This window comes from Desmodus rotundus, chromosome 12 (genome assembly GCF_022682495.2).
Source record: "Desmodus rotundus isolate HL8 chromosome 12, HLdesRot8A.1, whole genome shotgun sequence".
Lineage (NCBI taxonomy): Eukaryota > Metazoa > Chordata > Mammalia > Chiroptera > Phyllostomidae > Desmodus > Desmodus rotundus.
In genome coordinates, this window is record NC_071398.1 from 76958632 (window position 1) to 76977302 (window position 18671).

Below are 18671 nucleotides of genomic sequence, written 5' to 3' on the forward strand. Positions count from 1 at the left end.
TTGGAATATTTTTTGCCATTTTCTTCTGGCTTGGAGCATTTCCATTGAGAAGTCAGCTTCTAACCTCATCGGGGCTCCCTTTTATGTTACTTCCTGTTTTTCCTTTCCTGCCTTTAATATTCTCTCATTTCCTTGGAATTTTGCCATATTCATTAAGATGTTTCTTGAAGTGGGCCTCTTTGGATTCCTCCTGATTGGGACTCTGTGTTTCTTGGATTTGTGTGACTTTTTCTCTCATCATATTAGGGAAGTTTTCCATCATTACTTTTTCAAACAGGTTTCTATCCCTTGCTCTTCTTCTTCTCCTTCTGGTATCCCTATTATATGTATATTATCATGTTTCATGTTGTCCTGCATTTCCCTTAATCCCTCTTCATTCTTTCTGAGCCTCTTTTCCTTTTCATGCTATTTCTGGGTGTTTTTTCTACCTTGTCCTCCAGTTTGCTGATCCGATCCTCTGCTACATCGAGCCTGCTTTTGATTCCTTCTACTGTGTTCTTCAGTTTAGAAATTGTATTCTTCATTTCCACTTGGCCCTTGTTGATAGTTGCTATTTCCTTTTTCATGTTGATATAGTTTGCAGTGAGTTCATTGTAGTTTCCCTGTAGTTTTTGGTAATTCTCTGTGAACACATTGAGCTTCCTTATAATCATTGCTTTGAACTCAGTATCTGATAGTTGACTTACCTCTATTTCATTTAGCATTGTTTCTGAGACTTTCCCCTCTCCTTTCATTTGGGGATTCTTTCTTTGTCTTCCTATTGGTTGCGAGACTCTTCTTGTTCGCCTGTGTTTCTTAAATTGATCTGTTTTGACTTCCTGGGTTTGTGGTGTGAACTTTGATGGTAGAAACCTGTGAGTCAGTGGTACAGTCTCCGTTATCTCCTGAGCATGCTGGCCTTGGGCTGTCATTTATGTTGACTGTGTGTATATCTTTGTGTTTTGATTATTGTTGGGTCTGTCTTCGGTGGTTGTTCCCTCCAGCTGATTAACTGAGGGTCACTCCATCCACCACGTCTTGTATTCTATTATACAGGTGTGGACAGATTGTTTTGAAGCTGGTTCTTCTATCTGTGTGACATTTTGAGGCTTGTCTTTTGCAATTGTTCAGTTGTTTGTTCTGGGTAATTTCTCCACCATTTAGTTGTATTTCCAGATTGGTCCTGAGTTGAGGTTACTGTGGCTTCCCCTCCCTCCTTCACCTTCTTCCATTGCTTATGTTGGTGTTTTCTTTTTTGGTGGGTTTCCTCTTTCAGCAGGTATACTGCTATTCACAGCTTCCACCTACTGTTTTTTTATGATCAATTGGAGGGGGAAGGGAAAATAGTTTAAGACTGCGGCAGTGTGTTCTATGGTGTTTAAAATACCAATCCGTACAGAACAGATAGGAGATCCTGTGGATATGTCTAGTGTTAACTGTGACATTCCACTGACCTAGCCACTTTTTAGAAAGGGTGGAAAAAAGATAAGACTGTTGTTAGGGGCAGAGAAGGATTGTGATTTAGATCTAGAAAGCAGTGAGCTTGTCAGAGGTCAGATTATGATGTAAAGTGAGAGTAAGGGATACAAAATAGGTGTAGTGTGTGAGAGAATAGAGTTAAACAGAACAGTAATAAAGTTCAGGAAACAGTGAAGTGAGCTAAGATTTGGGAGGGGTGCTGTGTAGTATTTACAATTGTGTGGAACAGTAATTATTTAGAATAATAATGGAGGAAAAACCATGTGACAGAATCTATGCAATCTGAATAACAAGAATAGGAAGTACAGGACCTAGAGTATTGTGCTATTGGAACGTAAGTGAAGAGAAAGACAGAAAATTAAAAATACACTGTGAATGAGAGAACAAGGGAAAGCAGTCATACAATGCAATTTAACAAACCTAGCGAAGACTAAAGAGAAAGAAGAGAAATAAAAAATATTAATAGAATAAAAGATGTAAGAATAATTAAAAATAATAATATACAAATATACAATAACTTGCAAGTTCACTAGAGTAGCAAAGTGAAATTTGTTTCACTGTCCAAGTTGTTGGGATGACCCCTCTTTTTGTCTAACTCTGGTCCTTTCACAGCTCCAAGTTTTATTTTCTCACTCGTGGGAATTTAAAGAAAAAAGGAAAGAAGGAAGAAGGTATAAAAAAGGAAAGAAAATAAGAAAGGAGGAAGGAATAAAAAAGAAAGAAGGAAAGAAAGGAAGAAGGAATTAAAAAAAAATTTTTTTTAGAAAGGAGCCTCCTGCTGGCTTTAAAGTGGCTAAGCCATTTTGGTCTTCCTGGCTGCAGCTTGCTGAGGGGGGATTGCTGTTACTTTTCTCCCTTCCTGAGCTGCACTCTTCGCAGTTTCCCAGCCTCCAACCCAGTTCCTCAGTTTGCTGCAGGGCTCCCAGTGCCCTTCTGCACCCAGCCTGTGCCTTACAGTACACCAGTTGCACTGTCCTTGTGGTGCATCAAGAGGGGCAACTCAGACACCACCTTCTCACTCTTTGCTGTCCTAGATGCTAGGGACTCTCAGAGTCCCTTCAGGGTAGTTCACCCCCTGCACCCCCACTGAGTTAAGTCTTTCTGGGGATTGCTGACTCCCTGATCCCTGCTGTTCTCCTCTGCAGGGGGTGTCTCTGCCTTCCTCTTAGAGAGCCAGTGGGCCCTGCATGGTGGGGGCACCACCGTGGCTGCTGCTGTGGATGCAGGCGTACCTACTCTGCTGCTGACCCTGGGGCACAGGAGTTGGGTGCAAGGTGCCTCTTGGGTGGCAGGGTCAGGCGTGCACCATCCCTGGGGCTGTGGGCATGAGCGCACATCTGCTGCCACAGCATCTGGGTGGGGGTAGGGGCTCAGGAGATGGGGGCAGCTGCTGCGGGAGAATTACCCAGACAGCTGCTGAGTAAGAAAAAGACACCTCTTTTTTCTCTTTTTCTTTTAAAAAAATTCCTCCTATTCAAGTCTGCCACGCCAAAGAAGTGCCTAGTCTCTCACACAGCCCAACTCTCCAACCAGATTGGGGACTATCCGAGTCAGGGTCTGTCACTGCCCAACTCTTCCCAGCTGGCATCCACAGTTTCAGTGGGTGCATACTGCCCCTGTGTGTTTGCTACTTCGTCCTTATCCTCCCCCCCCCCGCCCCCCCGCCCCCCCCCCCCCCCCCCCCCCGCCACTTCAAGCATCCACGTCCCTCCTGGTGCTGTGAAAACCTTGTTTGGCAGGGGAAGCAGCTTGTTGACTTGGCTCTCCTGAGAATCCTGTGGCAGACCCTGTGGGCGCAGGGCCTGGGGCTGCATCTGCCCTGGTCCCCACGCTGGTCCCAGGGACCTTATTTTCCTGAAGCATTCTCCTTACCACTTGATTTTTCAATGTTTTCTACAACTTTTGGTCTCCAATCTTCATATATGCTGGGATATTGTTAGCTGTTCACTCTGTTCCTCAGAAGATCGTCTAGGTGTTTCACCCATGCACAGGGGGAAGTGTACTCTGCTCCCACCTATCTTGCCGCCATCTTCCCCTATCCACTATAGTTTTTAGCTCCCCAAGAGTTTATTCTGATAAGGAGAGGTAAGATTTTGGGCACAGGTGGAAGAGGATGGCAACCAGTGACAGTGAGGAAAAGATATAGGGGGAAAAAAGAGTTTGAGACACATTGTGAGGGCTGTCCCTGTGTAGATAAGACTTGTCAAGCAACTAGAAATAATTGAAGACTTGATCCAGCTGAGATGGAAACCACTGTGTTTCTTAGTCTAGTCAAACTGCCATTCCACCTGAGGAAGAGAAAGCAGCTGTAGGGAATTCTTTGTGGATTTGAGGATTAGCTCTATGAGGGATGATGCTAACCAAAGGGAACTGACCACACAGGTAACCCAGCTGAACTTCAATGTAAAATTTATTGGGGCTCTGACTGATGTGGCTCAGTTGGGTGTCATCCTGCAAAGCAAAGGGTCACTGGCTGGATTCCCAGTCAGGGTAACTGATTGATATTTTCCTCCCACATCAATGTTTCTTTCCCTCTCTTTCTCCTTCACTTCCTCTCTCTCTAAAAAAAAATAAATAAAAACCTTAAAAATTTTTATTAGTTAGGTAATTATGTCTTTCACTGAATGAGTATCTTCTAGTTGAGTTGTTTCTTGGACGGCACAGTCCTTGCCTTCAAGCACTTTATCTCTGAGGAGTAGAAAGGGTAGGGAAATGACCAGTCTTTTTGCCTTGGATAAGAAATATAAGAAGTGAGACAAAAATAAGTGATAGCATTAAATCACCAAAGCAAAATAATAATAAAGAATATGACTTATTTCTCAATCTTAATCTATGTTTTTATTTTTAGAGAATTTCCCCTTCATTCCCATTAGTTGAACACTAAGCACTTTCCAGCTGTCTCAGCTTAATGACACACAGAATGCATGTTACAGGATCTGTGGGTCTGAGGAAATGGTAGCACACATAGCCAAGGACCAAAATATTCCAGGCTGCTTGGCAAAGCAAGGTCAACCCATGAACAGTGATGAGGATATAGTATTCATTGTTGGCAACTGACTCTAACAGTTCTTAGTGATTGGTAAATGAGGAAGGTATGTCTGTGATGACTATGCTGTCGCATACAGTTCCAATGTCAATCAAGGACTTTTCTTTTTTGCTGAATTTTCTTTCTTTTGATGTAACTTCATTCTTCAAAAAGATAGTTCTTTGAACATAAAACTGATGTGAGTTAATTATTTTGCCTTTGAAAGCTGTTTCACATAAATAACTTAGTACATATGAAGGAAGAAAAAGACCCCCAATCATCCATATTATGAAGCTGTGTGTTCCAATCTTTGGTTTTTGGAAAATGTGGTTATGGGATGGTTAGGAATCAAAAAAAAACTTTTTTCACCTTTAAGAGGCAGTTTCTTGCCAGAAATGGAGTTTAAGCCAGATTACGAGAAGTCAGGAATGTAATCTATAAGTTTTGACATGGTAGCTCCCCAAAGAAAGATTTGGGGTTAGAGTCAGTTGAGAGAAGTTGGAAAGGGAACTAATATCCATGGAGCATCTCCCTTGTGCATGTCCCTGGCCAATTGCTCCCCACACAACCTCATCTAATTTTCATAACTTTTATCTGAAGTAAGCATTATTAACCCAGTTTGTAGATAAACACCCTGAGGTCCGCCATTAATGCCCCTTAAAAAGACCAAACAGTGAATTCTTTAAGTTCATTTTTTTACAAGGTATTCCTATAAAGAGACATTTTCCTAGCAGAAAAAAAAAGTAAGGGAAAGATTTGTTTGCTTAGAAGAAGGAAGACCTTCTCAGCTCTACTCCATTAAATCTACAGGTGATGAGGCATTTGGCCTGATGACAGCCTTTAAAATGACCTTATACTTACCCCTTATTCACAGCAGAAAGGGAGCTTTGAATCTCCTCCAGGGCTTCCATATCTTCTGTGTGTTATTTGAGGTACCTGTGGACCTAGCATGATAAATCTTTCCTGAAAGCTTCCGCTTTAACTCAACAGAAACTAAATGAAAGCTTCCAGAGTGCCATTGTGTACTATCTACATCATTCCAAAGGAATCCCAAGTGGAGGATGCAATATACTGTTCTGTTTACAAAGGAATAATAGCCTAGAGTAAAGGAGTTTAACCAAAGAAGAAATGAATCTCACAAAATGAGCAATTGTTATTATTGGTTTTATTCAGGGCCAGACCTCAGTAAGACTGGGACAGAGGCCAACATGTACTTGAATACCATTCTTCCCTATCCCATACATTTTCTTCTCTGGGCACTGTTTCTTTCCTTCTTTTTTCATAATTCTCCCTAGAGGAATCCAGTCCTTTTTACTAACAGGAAAGCCTGGGTTAAATGTATTTATACAAAAGTAATAGGGATGTAATGTGTTACTTCTCCCAGAAGAATTTACATTTTAAAACTTTGGCCCAGACAGGACAATAGTGAATGTAAAGGAACAAGTCACCAGGGGTGGAAATGCAGTCCTTCAAAGGGAGAATTTCAAGAGAAACTTTTAGAGACAAGGATACCAAAGGATAAGAAGAGGAACAATAATATTTTCTTGCTTATTTTCATTACACAAGGAAAATGGACAAAATAATGTAGTAAGATGAATTTCTTTTTCTGATTTCCCCATAACATGTACATGAAAGTACCTGTTGACCTTGTTTCTATATAAGGATGCATGTGTTTGAGGAAATACTCTTCTTATGTGATTCTTCTATTCTCAATATTTTCTGACACTGCTGGTCACCAAATGTGGTGGGTAAGATGTTTCCCACACCAAGCAATTCTGTGACACCTGTTGGGTATCTTACAATTTAACTCAATTCTGACACCATCAGAACAACAAATCTCTCTCTCTCTCTCTCTCTCTCTCTCTCTCTCTCTCTCCTCTCTCTCTCTCTCTCTCTCTCTCTCCCTCTATCTCTATCTCTGGTTTTATTTACTTCTTCCTAAATCAAAATGACTCATTTAAGAAGTGGCTTAACTCAACTCAAGTAATTTCAGCTGGCGGAGATGTAAATTCACCATAGTGTGGTGCTACAAAGGAGTAAAACATGGTCTTTACTTCTAGGGAGGATATAAACCCCCTAGGTGATGGAGAGGATTTTCCTCCATGACACAGTGGAATAATATTGCATTATTGAAAGCCATCTGAAACTTTAAAGCAATCTTCTATCTATTCCCTTGGCCTTTTTGCAGCAAGATTGCCATCCATAATATACTATATAATATATTTGAGCCTCTACTTATTGTTACTAATTTGCTGGGAGACAAATGCTTTTACTAAGAAGTTTATGGTGTTCCTTTCTCCGCAACAAATCAATGTAATGCCATCAACAGTTGTCTTTATTCTATGGTGTAATATTGTGGTTCGTAATAAGAAATATATATTTAGTCTTTTTATTTTCAACCCAGAGATTCTAAAATCCTTGGGATTCCCTAAGTGATAAGAGCTATAAAGTTGTCTTGTTATTCAACAACACCAAAGTTTATGTTAATAAAGTGACATTTGAAAAACCCCACTCTTGAGTCAACCCCACGCACGCAGTTTGCGGTGTGTGAGCCAAAAATAGTCCCTGCTTGCTAGTACTTGCATTTCTTCTCTTTCAAGATGCCTGAGGAAGTGCACCATGGAGAGGAGGAGGTGGAGACTTTTGCTTTCCAGGCAGAAATTGCCCAACTCATGTCTCTCATCATCAATACCTTCTACTCTAACAAGGAAATTTTCCTTCAGGAGTTGATCAGTAATGCTTCTGATGCCTTGGACAAGATATGCTATGAGAGCCTGACTGACCCTTCCAAGTTGGACAGTGGTAAAGAGCTGAAAATTGACATCATCCCCGATCCCCAGGAATGCACTCTGACTCTGGTAGACACAGGCATTGGCATGACCAAAGCCGATCTCGTAAATAATCTGGGGACCATTGCCAAGTCTAGTACAAAAGCATTTATGGAGGCTCTTCAGGCTGGTGTGGACATCTCCGTGATTGGACCGTTTGGTGTTGGCCTTTATTCTGCCTACCTGGTGGCAGAGAAAGTGGTAGTGATCACAAAGCACAATGATGATGAGCAATATGCCTGGGAATCTTCTGCTGGGGGTTCCTTCACTGTTCGAGCTGACCATGGTGAGCCCATTGGCCGGGGCACCAAAGTGATCCTTCACATTAAAGAAGACCAGACAGAGTACTTAGAGAGGAGGGTCAAAGAAGTGGTGAAGAAGCACTCACAGTTCATAGGCTATCCCATTACCCTTTATTTGGAGAAGGAATAAGAGAAAGAAATCAGTGATGATGAAGCAGAGGAAGAGAAGGGGGAGAAAGAAGAGGAAGATAAAGATGATGAGGAGAAACCCAAGGTTGAAGATGTGGGCTCAGATGACGACGATGATAGTGCTAAGGATAAGAAAAAGAAAACAAAGAAGATTAAGGAGAAATATATCGATCATGAAGAACTGAATAAGACCAAGCCCATTTGGACCAGAAACCCTGATGACATCACCCAGGAGGAATATGGAGAGTTCTATAAGAGCCTTACCAATGACTGGGAAGACCACTTGGCAGTCAAGCACTTCTCTGTAGAAGGGCAGTTAGAATTCAGGGCATTGCTATTCATTCCCTGTCGGGCTCCTTTTGACCTCTTTGAGAACAAGAAGAAGAACAACATCAAACTGTACTTCCTCCATGTGTTCATCATGGACAGCTGTGATGAACTGATACCAGAGTACCTCAGCTTCATCCGTGGTGTGGTTGACTCTGAGGACCTGCCCCTGAACATCTCCCGAGAGACGCTCCAGCAGAGCAAAATCTTGAAGGTCATCCATAAAAACATTGTTAAGAATTGCCTTGAGCTCTTCTCTGAGCTGGCGGAAGACAAGGAGAACTATAAGAAATTCTATGAGGCGTTCTCTAAAAACCTAAAGCTTGGAATCCATGAGGACTCGACTAATCGGCAACGCCTTTCTGAGCTTCTACACTATCACACCTCCCAGTCTGGGGATGAAATGACTTCTCTTTCGGAATATGTCTCTTGCATAAAGAAGACCTAGAAGTCCATCTATTACATCACTGGAGAGAGCAAAGAGCAAGTTGCCAACTCTGCTTTTGTGGAGCAAGTACGGAAGCGGAGCTTTGAGGTAATGTATATGATGGAGCCTATCAATGAATACTGTGTACAGCAGCTCAAGGAGTTTGATGGGAAGAGCTTGGTCTCAGTTACCAAGGAGGGCCTGGAGCTACCTGAGGATGAAGAGGAGAAGAAGAAAATGGAAGAGAGCAAGGCCAAGTTTGAGAATCTCTGCAAACTCATGAAAGAGATCTTGGATAAGAAGGTTGAGAAGGTGACAATCTCCAATAGGCTCGTGTCTTCGCCCTGCTGCATTGTGACTAGCACTTACGGCTGGACAGTGAATATGGAGCGTATCATGAAAGCCCAGGCACTTCGTGATAACTCTACAATGGGTTACATGATGGCCAAAAAGCACCTGGAGATCGACCCTGACCACCCCATCGTGGAGACCCTCCAGCAGAAGGCAGAGGCAGACAGGAACGACAAGGCTGTGAAGGACCTCATGGTGTTGCTGTTTGAAACTGCGCTGCTCTCCTTGGGCTTCTCCCTCGAGGACCCCCAGACCCACTCCAACGGCATCTACCGCATGATCAAGCTAGGCCTAGGGATTGATGAAGATGAAGTAACAACAGAAGAACCCAGCGCTGCTGTTCCTGATGAGATCCCCCGCCTTGAGGGTGACGAGGATGCCTCTCGCATGGAAGAAGTAGATTAGGAGTTTCTATCTGCAGACCTTGTGTCCTCTGTGTAGTGTCTTCGTGGCTTCCCCAGCAGCCCTGAGTGGCCTGAGCCCACCTGGTTTCCTCTGCTGTTTAGTGGGGTTTTCTCCTCCTGTCTTTGCCTAAGGCAGGTTATGAGGGCTTGCTCAAGCCTTCCCTTCTCATTTGACATTGGGTTTGGATGCTGTTGTGTATTTTTATTTTGTTCTAAAATTAAAGTATGCAAAGTGAAAAAAACAAAACAAAACAAAACCCTAAAGATGGGGCTGGGGAGCCAACCAGGTGATTAGAAGGTTAGGACTTTCACTCCCACTCTGCTACCTCAGGGGAGGAGAGAGAGACTGGAGATTGAATCAATCACTGATGGCCAGTGATTTAATTAATCATACCTACATTAAGAATGGGGTTCAGAGAGCTTCCTGGTTGGTGAATATGTGGATGTATGGGGCAGTCAGAGTGCCTCAAGAGAGCATGGAAGCCTCTGCCTCTTTCCACATACCTTGCCCTATACATCTGTTAAAAGATAAAATGAGGCATATTCAAATTTTTAAGAATTTGTTTGAGCAAACATTGATTTGAATCAGGCAGCAGCAAGCCAGAAGTGGTTAGGAGCACACCAGTGGTTAGGCTGGTTTTAGGCAATAGGAGCAAGCTTTTATAGAGAAGCTCTATGTAGATAGGATCAGAATTTTTTTTTAAAGTATTTATTGATGAAATGGGGGAAAGGGGCAGAGAGATAGAGATAGAGATAGAGATGAGAGAGAGAGAGAGAGAGAGAGAGAGAGAGAGAGAGAGAGAGAGAGAGAGAGAGAGATTTGTTGTTCTGATGGTGTCAGAATTGAGTTAAATTGTAAGATTCCCAACAGGTGTCACAGAATTGTTTGGTGTGGGGAACGTCTTACCCCCCACATTTGGTGACCAGCAGTGTCAGAAAATATTGAGAATAGAAGAATCACATAAGAAGAGTATTTCTTCAAACACATGCAAAGTCACAGGCTCCCCTAAAAGGGAGAGTGTCTGTATTCACTCTCTGTGTTCTTTTGATTCAGGTTGTAGTCCCTTTGCTTAGTCTTTCTGGACTACTGTGGATTACAGTTTCATTGGATTATCTATGAGTGTCAGGCCTTCTTTTACCCCTGAATGCTGATTTTCATCCCCATTTACTCAACATTCCCAGCTGCAACTGCCTCTTTTCCCTCGCCCAGTTCAAGCTCTACAAGGACAACTCAAGTGAGAACCCAAGTCTCCTGTTTACTTAGGAAGGGAAGTTAGACATTGTGACCCTACTTAGCAAGAATAGCAGCAGCAACAGCCACTGTTCTTTGAGGTTATTTAGATCAGTGGATAGGGATGAGTGATTGATGAGCCTCTGGAGAGTCCTGAGATTCTAGAATAACTTTAATACCATCTAGTTTCTCCATAGAGGTACTGTGGAGGTCAGGAAATCCTCCCACATCAACCTGGAGGGGTAAAGTGGAGAATATTTATTTATATAAACCAAGATTTTGAGCTAAGCTCCTAAGATGTTAAGCAATAATAAATAATTATTTTAAAAAGAAATTCTTTTCTTTTTTTAAAATTTTTATTGTTATTCAATTACAGTTGTATGCCTTTTCTCCCCATCCCTCCACCCCACCCCAGCTGAACCCACCTCCCTCCCCCACCTCCACCCTCCCCCTGGATTTTGTACTTGTGTCCTTTATAGTAGTTCCTGAAAATCCTTCTCCCCACTGTCCCTTCCCCCCTCCCCTCTGGCTACTGTTAGATTGTTCTTAACTTCAATGTCTCTGGTTATATTTTGTTTGCTTTAGTTTTTTAAATTATTTTATTGTTGTTCAGTTACAGTCGAAAAAAAGAAATTCTTAAGTGTAGAGGATGTGTTGAGCTTTGTACAAAGGCAAAACTGACAGTAACAACAAGTAAGAGCTACGCATTAGAGGCATCCACCTGAATCAATTGAGGTCATTGATCTCATGGAAATAGGATTTTCACCATATAGCTGGGATGTTTGCTATCATTTTAGAGCTGAGTTTCTCAAAATATGATTCATAGCTCACCTGCATCAGAATCATTTGGCGAGCTAGTTAAAAATGTAGATTCCTGGATTCAGACCAAGTTAGGTTGCTTTCAGCTGCAAATACATAAGAGAAAACACAACTGCTTAATTCAGAGGCTCAATAACTTCTTCAAAGAATTCCTTCTATTTTTTAAAATTTTTGTTGTTATTCAATTACAGTTGTATGTCTTTTCTCTCCCCCTTCCACCCCACCCCAGCCAAACCTACCGCCCTCCCCCGCCTCAACCCTCCCCCTTGATTTTGTCCATGTGTCCTTTATAGTAGTTCCTGTAATCCCCTCTCCTCACTGTCCCCTCCCCACTCCCCCCTGGCTATTGTTAGATTATTCTTAACTTCAATGTCTCTGGTTATATTTTGTCTGCTTTTTTTCTTCTGTTGATTATGTTCCAGTTAAAGGTGAGATCATATGGTATTTCTCCCTCACCATCTGGCTTATTTCACTTAGCATAATGCTCTCCAGTCCCATCCATGCTCTTGCAAAGGGTATATGCTCCTTCTTTCTCTTTGCTGCATAGAATTCCATTCTGTAAATGTACCATAGTTTTTTGGTCCACTTATTTACTGAAGGGCACTTAGGTTGCTGCCAGCAATTGGCTATTGTAAATTGTGCTGCTGTGAACATTGGGGTGTATAGGTTCTTTTGGGTTGGAGTTTCAGAGCTCTTAGGAAATAATATCAACAGTGGAATTGCTGGGTCAAAAGGCAGTTCCATTTTTAGTTTTCTGAGGAAATTCCATACTGTTTTCCACAGTGGCTGCACCAGTCTGCATTCCTACCAACAGTGCACTAGGGTTCCCTTTTCTCCACATCCTCTCCAACACATGTTTGTTGATTTGATTATGATGGCCATTCTGACCGGTGTGAAGTCGTATCTCAATGTGGTTTTACTTTGTATCTCTCTGATGTCTAGTGATGCTGAGCATCTTTTCATATGTCTCTGGGTCCTCTGTATGTCTTCTTTGGAGAAGTGTCTGTTCAAGTCCTTTGCCCATTTTTTAATTGGGTTGTTTTTCTTCCTGGAGTGGAGTTGTGTGAGTTTTTTATATATTTTGGAGATCAAACCCTTGTCCAAAGTATCATTGGCAAATATGTTTTCCCATATAGTTGGGTCTCTTTTCATTTTAATGCTGTTTTCTTTAGCTATGCCCAAGCTTTTTAATTTGATGAGGTCCCTTTAGTTTATTATTCCCTTTATGTCCCTTGCTTTAGGGGACATGTCTTTGAGGATGTTGCTGCGTGGAATGTCTGAGATTTTCCTGCTGATGGTTTCCTCTAGGGTTCTTATGGTGCCATGACTTATATTTAAGTCTCTTATGCACCTTGAATTTATTTTTGTGTATGGTGTAAGTTGGTGATCGAGTTTCATTTTTTTTGCATGTAGCTGTCCAGATCTCCCAACACCATTTGTTGAAGGGATTATTTTTACTCCATTTTATGCTTCTTCCCCCTTTGTCAAATATTAATTGACCATAGAGACTTGGGTTTATTTCTGGGCTCTCTGTTCTGTTCTATTGGTCTATGTGCCTGTTTTTTATGCCAGTGCCAGGCTGTTTTCATTACAGTGGGCTTGTACTACAGTTTGATATTAGGTATTGTGATTCCTCCTACTTTGTTCTTCTTCCTCAAAATTGCTGCAGCTATTCAAGGTCATTATGGTTCTATATAAATTTCTGAAATGTGTGTTCTATATCTGTGAAATATGTCATTGGTACTTTAATAGGGATTGCGTTGAATGTATACATTGTTTTGTGTAGTACGCACATTTTGATGATGTTAATTCTTACACTCCATGAGCATGGGACAAGCTTCCATTTGTTTGTGTCTTCCTTAAGTTCTTTCTTCAGTGTTGTGTAGTTTTCTGAGTACAGGTCTTTTACCTCCTTGGTTAGGTTTATTCCTAGGTACTTTATTTTTTTGTTGCTCTATCAAATGGCATTTTTTTTCCTGATTTCTTTTTCTGATATTTCATTGTTGGTGTACCAAAATGCTTTTGATGTCTCAATATTGACTTTGTATCCCACTGTTTTGCCAAAGTTACTTATTAGATTGAGTAGTTTTTTGATAGAGTCTATATGATTTTCCATGTACACTATCATGTCGTCTGCAAACAGTGACAGTTTCATTTCCTCCTTTCCAATTTGGATGCCTTTTATTTCTTTTTCTTGTCTGATTACTGTGGCTGAGACTTCCAATACTATGTGGAACAGGAGTGGTGAGAGAGGGCATCCTTGTCTTGTTCCTGATCTTAGTGGGAAAGCTCTAAGTTTTTGTCCATTGAGTATGATGTTGGCTGTAGGTCTCTCATATATGACCTTCATTATGTTGAGGAATGCTCCCTCTATTTCCATATTGCTGAGTGTTTTCATCATTAATGGGTGCTGTACCTTATCAAATGCTTTTCCCGCATCTATTGATATAATGATGTGGTCTTTGTCTTTGCTTTTGTTCATGTGGTGTATTATGTTTATTGATTTGTGAATATTGTACCATCCTTGCATCCCTGGGATGAATCCCACTTGATCATGGTGTATGATCTCTTTAATCTATTGCTGGATGTGGTTTGCCAATATTTTGTTGAGGATTTTAGCATCTATGTTCATCAGTGATATTGACCTGAAGTTTTCTTTCTTTGTTATGTCTTTATCTGGTTTTGGGATTAGTATTATGCTGACTTCATAAAAAGTGTTTGGGAGTCTTCCGTCTTCTTGCATTTTTTGGAATAATCTGTGAAGGATAGGGGTTATCTCTTCCTTAAATCCTTTGTAAAATTCTCCTGTGAAACTGTCCAGTCCAGGGATTTTGTGTGTTGGGAGTTTTTTCATTACCACTTCAATATCGGCAGCTGTTATTGATCTGTTCAGGCTTTCTGCTTCTTCATTGAGCTTTGGAAGATTATATTGATCTAGAAATTTGTCCATGTCACCGAGGTTATCAATTTTCTTGGCATATAGTTCTTCATAATAATTTCTTACAATCCATTGTATTTCTGGGGTATCAGTTGTAATATCTCCTCTTCCATTTCTTATTGTGTTTATTTGGGTCCTCTCTCTTTTTTTGTTGATGCGTATGTTTAAAGGCTTGCCAATTTTGTTTCTCTTTTAGAAAAACCAGCTCCTGAATTTATCCTTAGAATTGTGTTTTTAGTCTCTATGTCATTTAACTCTCCTCTGATCTTGCTTTTTCCATCCTTCTACTTGCTCTGGGCTCTCTTTGCTGTTGTTCGTCGAGTTCTTGTAGGCATAGGGTTAGGTTGTTTATTTGAAATGTTGCTGTCTTTTTTAGGTAAGCTTGTTTCACTATGAACTTCCCTTGCAGGACTGCCTTTGCTGTGTCCCATAGGTTTTGGGTTGCTGTGAGTTCATTTTTGTTCATTTACAGAAATTTTTTGACTTCTTCCTTAATCTCATTCTTCACCCATTCATTGTTTAATAGCATGCTATTCAATCTCCACAAGTTTGAGTGTTTGGGTTTTTTTCCCTTGAGGTTGGTTTCTAGTTTCAGTCCCTTGTGGTCAGAGAAAATGCTTGATATGATTTCAATTTTCTTGAATTTGTCGAGGCTTGTTTTGTGTCCTATCATGTGGTCTGTCTTTGAAAATGTGCCATGTGCATTTGAAAAGAATGTGTATTTTGCTTCTTTGGGGTGAAAGGCTATATATATATCAATTCAGTCCATTTGATCTAGGGCATTGTTCAATGCCACAATCTCTTTGTTTGATATTTTGTTTGGAATATCTATCCATTTTTGACAGTCGGGTGTTAAAATCCCTACTATAATTGTGTTGCTGTCAATATCTTTCTTGAAGTCCTCCAGGATTTTCTTTCTGTGTTTGGGTGCTCCTATGTTGGGTGCATGTGTATTTACAATGTTTATGACTTCTTGATGGATTCTCCCCTTGATTATTATGAAGTGACCTTTTGGGTCTCTTTTCAGGGCTCTTTTTTTTTTAAGTCTATTTTGTCTGACATGAGTATTGCTACCCCAGTTTGTTTGTTGTTGTTTTTCCTGTCCAATTGGTTGGAATATTTGTTTCCATCCCTTCACTTTCAGTCTGTGTAGGTCTTTTGTCCTGAGGTGGGTCTCTTGTAGGCAGCGTATGTGTGGGTCATGGTTTCTTATCCATTATTCTATTCTATGTCTTTTTATTTGGGCATTTAATCCATTTACGTTCAAGGTTATTTATGGAGGACAGTGAAAGCTGACATCAAAGCTCAGATTTAGTGGTGACAAATTCACAATTGATCGTTTACATCTGCAAAGCAGAGCAGGCTAGCAGCTGATGGCAGCCTGAACCACGGAGGTTGAGAGAAGGAATAGGTAACCACAAGCTTTAGCTGAATGTGACTGTAACTTTTGCAGAAGACATATGTATCAGTTAGATAGCCCAGGAATGGAACAATCTGTTCCTGAAGTGTCTCCCCAAGTTTGTAAAACATCCTTGAGCTCTATGTAACCAACCCCTATATAATAAATGTGGAGACCATGTTCAGGGCACATTGTCTCTCCATCAGAGGATGATGTCCCACCTGGCCCCTGCTTGTCTTTAAACCGTCTGTGTTGTGTTTTTTAGTCTCCCGTTACCCCCACTCAGGGACCACCACTTTGCACTGGTCATGGCAGTTATTATTTATAGGTACTTATTCATTGCCATTTTTTTGTACCTGTGTTCCCCTCTCTCCCTGTCACTGTTTTTCTTCCTGTTCTTAAAGCACACCCTTTAGCATCTCTTGCAAAGCTGGTTTGGAGGAGGTGTATTCTTTGAGGCTTCTTTTGTCCAGCAGCTCCATATTTGGCCTTCCATTTTAATTGAGAGCCTTGCTGGATGGAGTGGTCTCAGTTGCAGGTCTCTGGCTTCATTACTTGGAATGTTTCTTGCCATTCCTTTCTGACTTGGAGTGTTTCCATTGAGAAATCAGCTGCTCTTATTATCGGGGCTCCCTTGTATGTTACTTCCTGTTTCTCCCTTGCTGCCTTTAAGATTCTCTCTTTGTCTTAGAATTTTACCATTTTAATTATGATGTGTCTTGAAGTGGGCCTCTTTGGGTTCCTCTTGATTGGGACTCTGTTTTTCCTGGAATTGTGTGACTCTCTCTCATCAAATTAGGGAAGTTTTCCATCGTTACTTTTTCAAACTATCCCTATCAAGGGATAGAGGTTTTCTATCCCTTGCTCTTCCTCTTTCCTTCTGGTATCCCTATTATATGGATATTATTACATTTCATGGTGTCCTGCATTTCCCTTAATTCCTCTTCATTCTTTCTGAGTCCTTTTTCCTTTTCTTGCTATTTCTGGGTGTTTCTTTCTACCTTGTCCTCCAGTTTGCTGATCTGATCCCTGCTTCATCTAGCCTGCTTTTGATTCATTCTACTGTGTTCTTCAGTTTATAAATAGTATTCCTCATTTCCTCTTGGCCCTTGTTGATAGTTTCTATTTCCTTTTTCATGTTGATATAGTTTGCAGTGAGTTCATTGTAGTTTCCCTGTAGTTTTTGGTAATTCTCTGTGAGCTCATTGAGCTTCCTTATAACCATTGCTTTGAACCCAATATCTGATAGTTGACTTGCCTCTATTTCATTTAGCAGTGTCTCTCAGACTTCCTCTTATCCTTTCATTTGGGGATTGTTTCTTTGTCTTCCCATTGTTTAGACTTAAACATTGTTTAGACTTTAGACTTCCCATTGAGACTCTTCTTGTTAGCCTGTGCTTCTTAAATTGATCTATTCTGACTCCCTGGGTTTGTGGTGTGAACTTCTGTGATAGAAGACCTATGAGATTCAGTGGTGCAGTCTCCTTGGTGTCCTGAGTTGCTGGTCTTGGGCTGTCATTTATGTTGGCTCTGTGTATGTCTTTGGGTTTTGGTTGTTGTTGGGTCTTCCTTTGGTGTGTCCTTCCCTCCAGCTGGTTAAGTGAGGGTCACTCCATCCACCATGTCTTGTATTCTGTTGTACAGGTCTGGACAGGTTGTGTTGAAGCTGGTTCTTGTGTCTGTATGAGGTTTTGAGGCTTCTCTCTCACTATTGTTCAGTTGTTAGTTCTGGGTAATTTCTCCACCATTTAGTTGTATTTCCAGGTTGGTCCTGGGTTGAGGTTGGTATGGCTTCCATTCCTTCACTTTCTTCTGTTGTTAGCTGTTGGTGGTTCCTTTATTGGTGGGTTTCCTCTTCCAGAAGGTATACTGGTGTTGACAGCTCCCACCTGCCCTTTCTTGTGATCAGTTGGAGGGGGAAGGCAAAATGGTTTAAGACAACAGGTGTGTATTATATGGTATTTAAGGTATAAACCCATAGAGAATAGACAGGAGATCCTGTGGATATGTATAGTGTTAACTGTAATATTTCACTCAACCAGCCACTTTTTAGAAAGGGTGGGAAAAAGATAAGACTCTTGTTGGGGGGATGGATCGTGAGTTGGATCTAGAAAGCAGTGAGCTTGTGGGTGGTCAGATTAGGAAGTAAAGTGAGAGTAAAGGATAGAAAATAGGTGTAGTGTGTGAGAGAATAGTTAACCAGAATAGTAATAAAGTTCAGGAAACAGTGAAGTGAGCTAAGATCCTGGATGGTGTTGTGTAGTATTTACAATTGTATCGAACAGCAATTATTTAGGAGAGTAATGGAGCAGAATCTATGTGGTCTGAATGACAAGAATAGGAATTACAGGACCTAGAGTAGTGTGCTATTGGAACACAAGTGAAGTGAAAGAGGAAAATTAAAAATACACTATGAATGAGAGAACAAAGGAAACTAGTCAAACAATGCAATTTAACAAACCAAGAGAAGAAGAGTAAACAGAAAGAAGAGAAATAAAAAAGTACTAATAAAATGAAAGATGCAAAAAGAATGAAAAAAGAATGATAATGCAAATGTACAATAACTTGCAAGCCCTCTGGAGTAGGAAAGTAAAATTTGTCTCACTGTCTCAGTTGTTGGGATGACCCCTCTTTGGGTCTAACTCTGGTCCTTTCACAGCTTCAGGTTTTACTGTCTCATTTGTGGGAATTAAAAAAAAAAGGAAGGAGGGAAGAAGTAATAACAAAAAGAAAGAAAGGAAGGAAGGAAAGAAGGAAGGAAGGAAGGAAGGAAGGAAGGAAGGAAGGAAGGAAGGAAGGAAGGAAGGAAGAATTAAAAAAGAAAGAAGGAAAGAAGAGAAGAAGTAATTGAAGATAAAAAAGAAAAAGAGGCCTCCTGCTGGCTTTGAACAAGCCAAGCTAGTTCTGCTGGTCTACAACAGGCTGAGGGGGGATTGGATTCACTTTCTCCCTTCCTGTGGTTTTGTGGGGATAGGGGTCAGGTCTGAGCCACACTCTTCACAGTTACTCAGCCTCCAGCCTAGGTCCTCAGTT

General features: G+C 41.0%; 1 pseudogene; it reads left to right on the plus strand.

Annotated features, from left to right (window-relative positions):
* The first annotated feature begins 7000 nt into the window (after positions 1-7000).
* On the plus strand, positions 7001-9459 carry LOC112315724 (heat shock protein HSP 90-beta pseudogene; annotated as a pseudogene).
* Positions 9460-18671: the final 9212 nt, after the last annotated feature.